This window comes from Anopheles gambiae (assembly GCF_943734735.2).
Source record: "Anopheles gambiae chromosome X unlocalized genomic scaffold, idAnoGambNW_F1_1 X_unloc_2, whole genome shotgun sequence".
NCBI classification, from domain to species: Eukaryota; Metazoa; Arthropoda; class Insecta; order Diptera; family Culicidae; genus Anopheles; species Anopheles gambiae.
Genome location: NW_026902626.1, coordinates 490,001 through 495,191, shown reverse-complemented (window position 1 = coordinate 495,191; position 5,191 = coordinate 490,001).

Genomic DNA, 5,191 nt, shown 5'->3' with positions numbered 1-5,191 from the left:
GGGGGTGGGGTAAATTTCGGGAGGGTGCGTCTCGCGCGTGGGGAATTATTCCGCACCAGTCCCGAATTCCCCCGGTGCGTTTATACGTCTAAACGGTTCGACCCCGATTTCCACCCTTTTTGGACCTCTTTTTTTTTTTTTTTTTTTTTTTTTTTTTTTTTTTTTTTTTTTTTTTTTTTTTTTTTTCTTCACCGGGTGGGGGGGAGGGGAAAAGGGTAGAAAATAATTTTCCCGTGTTTGTTTTGTCACTCTCTACCACCCTACAGCTTCTCCGAATTTTTCGAAAAATTCGAGCAGTTTCGAAAAAATTCGAGCACTTTTCGAGCGCCTCGATTCGGGCAGATTCGAGCTCCCGCTGACACTACACCACTTCGCTGAATTTTACGCACACTTTTAAATATTCGAGCAGTTTTTCGAGCACTAACGATAAATTCAAATTTTGCTGTACGGGAACTGCTTCCCAGACCAAATTTGCTTTACGGGTATCCCTCAAATGTCACCGAAAACGTCAAAATTTTTTTTCGTGATTTTCACTGATTTTTTGATTGCATCGATTTTCGGGTAAATAACACCGTCTAAAGGTAAAACGGGTGCTCTGAACTCGTTTTTAGCACTTTCCGAGCGATCCGAGGCCGTTTTACACACTTTTTTCCGAAACTCTGTCGGAGCGTGTTTACATCCGTCTTCACTCGACGGCTACTCGATGAACACTACACAGGGATAACTGGCTTGTGGCCGCCAAGCGTTCATAGCGACGTGGCTTTTTGATCCTTCGATGTCGGCTCTTCCTATCATTGTGAAGCAAAATTCACCAAGCGTAGGATTGTTCACCCTTTCAAGGGAACGTGAGCTGGGTTTAGACCGTCGTGAGACAGGTTAGTTTTACCCTACTGGTGTGTGCTTATAGTCGCTATCTTAACGGAATTCCTGTGCAGTACGAGAGGAACCACAGGTACGGACCACTGGCTCAATACTAGTCCGACCGGACTTTGGTATGACGCTACGTCCGCTGGATTATGCCTGAACGCCTCTAAGGTCGTAGCCAATCCGAGCTGATAGCGCTTCTCAAACCCATTAGGTGTTCGGAAGCTAGCGGGCCTAACAACCCTCTGAGATCCGTTGGAGTCTGCGTCTGCAGCCCGGCGTCTCATCCCGCTATACCTAGGCCGCAACGAGTGGAGTTCGCTGCACGTGTTAGTACCGTAACTGGGAACGCCGTTGGCTTGAGCTCTGCCCAACGTGGATATACCTAGTTTCGACACCTATCAACCGCCCGCAAACGACGGGACTTCAGGCTGGGAGCTGCGAGTTGTAGAGATGCGTTCGCATCGATCCTCTCAGGCGACCCATGCTTGGTGGTTTGTCCGTGTGCCCCTTCCTCGATGTGCGCAAGCTCGTCTTGGTCTGGGGACCACGTCGACACAGGGGATACTTTTGTGAGAGCAAGAGTGTACTTAGTTGAGTGTAGCAAGGGATCGCGTGCCCCTTCCTCGATGGCGCAACGAACCATCTTGGTCTGGGGACCGTGGTGCCGTGCTCTGGTGAAGCTTGGTGCGTGCTCTTTCCTTGTCAGACGAGTGACTTGACTTGGTCTGGAGACCGTTCCTTTACACTAGTGGACAAGAGCTGGCTACTTCCGTGTCAGACGAGTGACTTGACACGGTATGGAGCGGAACACGTAACACTAGTGAGCTTGTCGGCGTGCCTCGTTCTCGACTTGATTGTCTTGATGTGAGAAACGTGCCGACCAAACCAGTAAGCTTACACACCTGCTCGTTACAAGTTGTATAAGTTAATCCGTTTGGGCCGGTTGCCTTGCACATGATGGTGTTGTTGACCATGTTCGGTTAACACGTCGTGTGTCGAGGTGGCCGGCCTTGGTAGTAGGATGTCTTGTGCATGTGACGTGTTGACCTGGTTTGGTCGATGTGTCGTCGTGTACGAGATGACCTACTTACCCGTCAGTTGTCCAAGTTGTATCATGTGTTGACTTAGTTGACGTGTCATGTGCATGGATGATTGGCGTACGGGTCATGTATGGTGCACTTGCTTCAGTTGAAGGGATGTACTAGTACAGTTATATTAATTGTTTATTTCACGATCTGGTCTTTTGGCTGGATCGCGAAAAAAACGCTAAGTCCCAAATCTTGAACTCGAGAGGAGAGCGCTGATGACAACCTTTTGGACTGGAGCTCCCTAGAATTCGGCTTTTTCCTTCTCTAAAGGGATGCACTGTTGTATGAATTGTTTATTCACGATCTGGTCGTTGGATTGGATCGTGAAAAAAAAACGCTAAGTCCCAGATCCTGAACTCGACAGGAAAGCGCTGATGGCAAACATTTTGACTGGAAGTCCCTAGAAAACGGCTTTTTCCTTATTGGCATTATGTGGCACGTTTATTGTGGCTAGAACATTAATTATCCCCCAAATGGCACCAACGCTTGGCGAAAGTCTCGAAATACTCCTATCCCGACGCACCAGCAACCGCAACACGATGCAAAATAAATTGCACGAGCTGCTGATACTTGTACCATGCACGGTACACGGTACCAAATTATACCCCTGAAAGTGTGCAATTTGGTGCTATAGTAGGAAATTTGGTTGGGCAAGCCTAGCTACGCGTGTCGCTACGCGTGTTGCATGGTGGTCGATCAGAGGTATGCAAAAGCACCTATCTAGGGGAATTACTTTACGTTCTAGTAGCAAGTTCGATTTTTCGGTCCAGCACGGCAGTAATCCTGCATGCATACACTCCATGTACCAAAAATGTATCAACCTAGGCGTTGCTCAGTAGCTTTTGGCGGCACATGTAAAAAGTATTCGAGTTCAGATTCTTGGAACTTTGCGTATTGTTCAAAACTAATAACGAAAACTAAATTATAAATGGGTAAAAGGCTAGGCGTTTCTCAGTAGCTTTTTTGCGCCACGTGGCAAAAGTATTCGAGTTCAGATTTCTGGGACTTAGCGTATTTTTCAAAATTGATTATGCAAATTGAAGTACAAATGGGGCATTAGCTAGGCGTTGCCCAGTAGCTTTTGGCGCCACATGGAGGAAGTAGTCGAGTTCAAATTTCTGGGACGTAGCGTAGTTTTCAATCATAATAAACCGAATCAAACATAAAAATCATGAAACTTACACCACGTCCCTAGGTTATGCACAAAACGTAACGATAAAGTGCCGGCCAGGTTAGAGGTGCACCAAAATTGTGTACCGATTAGGAAAAGTACTCTATGTTCCTATGACTTGGGTGAAAAGTGTTGATTAACTGCTGGTTAGGATAGACAGTTGCTTATCGTACACATCGCAAACGAACACCCCTTAGTGAGCAGTAGCAGAAGTCGATGGAACAAAGCGAATGCATTACAAACTGATCAAGTAAAATAAGGAACGCTACGTACTAGGACTTCTTTCCAAGAATGGTGTCCGCGACGGGAGGGCAAGCGTCCTTCCCAGGTTTCCCTAGTAAACCTTGTATGGTAAACATACCCAAGCGTGTCCGTAAGCACGCAACGATAGTCACGAACGAGCACATACCTAGGGAAAGTACTCTACGTACTAGGACTTCTGTCCAAGAATGGTGTCCGCGACGGTCGGGCACTGTGACGCAATTACCAAATCCTAGAATCGTACAAGCAGTGTGTACAAACATAAACATTAACGCGTTCGCTCGGGCTGCGCCGTCCGTGTTGAACACAAATGTGGGTGATTATATGAGTGGATAGACAAAAACATGCGTGGCGAAGACAGTTTTCTGCACGATGTGCACATAGCTCATTTCGTCGTCCCGGGCTAATGGAACAACACAAAAATATCGAGTATCTTTCTAGGTTTCTGTTATAAAAGGACAGGCCAAAAGGTGACCGGTTGAGATAAGCATTTTAAGCATACAAGCACTTAATTGCAACTTTTGATACAAAAACTAAGAACGTACACGTAGATTGTATCAACATGGACATCCATGATCGCGTACGCCCGGGCTGCGCCCTCCGTGTTGTACTTTCCCTGATTGGTACACAATTTTGGTGCAAGTGTACCAACATGGACATCTATGAACGCGTACGCTCGAGCTGCACCCTCCGTCTTGTACTTTCCCTGATCGGTACACAGTTTTGGTGCACGGCTATCCCGACCGGCAACTTGTACCAACATCGACATCCATGAACGCGTACGTAGCGTACTTTCCCTGATCGGTACACAATGTTGGTGCACGGCATAGGAAATGGGCTTAAAATGGTCAAACTCAATCCATTTCCACTAAAGATAGTCAATAACAGCTGTGCCGATGAAGTAGGGCACGATGCAAGTCAATGTTATTTAATGAATTACATGTTCACCATACATTTTAGTACAAAATTGCTCGGTCAGACCTACAAAGTGCTATATCTCGAATACTAAACGTCGCAGATGGGTGTCGTAGAACAATTTTAAGTTCGTCTAACGATTCTACATCCGATTCTGGATAGTGGTTTTTCGACCACTTTTCAACATTTTGTGACACCCCGAACCTAGGGGCAGCTCCCTAGCTTTTTTCAAAAATGTGCACCGAACGGGCCAGAGAGCTCGAGTAGTCGAAAATTTTTTTTTTGCTAAAACCCCTCAAAACGTGTCAGGAACGCACCCTAGATGATGAAAAGTGCAACCAGAATGTCAATCGACAACATGCCCGGGGGTACAAATTTGCTCTACGCGTCCCTAGGTAGGGTACTTTTTCATACAAACATCAAAGTGTACGGTGCACAAAGTGCGCGGAACAAAAATTGCTCGGTCAGACCTAGGACGGGCCATAACTCGAATACTAAACGTCGCAGATGGGTGTCGTAGAACAATTTTAAGTTCGTCTAATGATTCTACATCCGATTCTGGATAGTGGTTTTTCGACCACTTTTCAACATTTTGTGACACCCCGAACCTAGGGGCAGCTCCCTAGCTTTTTTCAAAAATGTGCACCGAACGGGCCAGAGAGCTCGAGTAGTCGAAAATTTTTTTTTTGCTAAAACCCCTCAAAACGTGTCAGGAACGCACCCTAGATGATGAAAAGTGCAACCAGAATGTCAATCGACAACATGCCCGGGGGTACAAATTTGCTCTACGCGTCCCTAGGTAGGGTACTTTTTCATACAAACATCAAAGTGTACGGTGCACAAAGTGCGCGGAACAAAAATTGCTCGGTCAGACCTGGTACGGGCCATA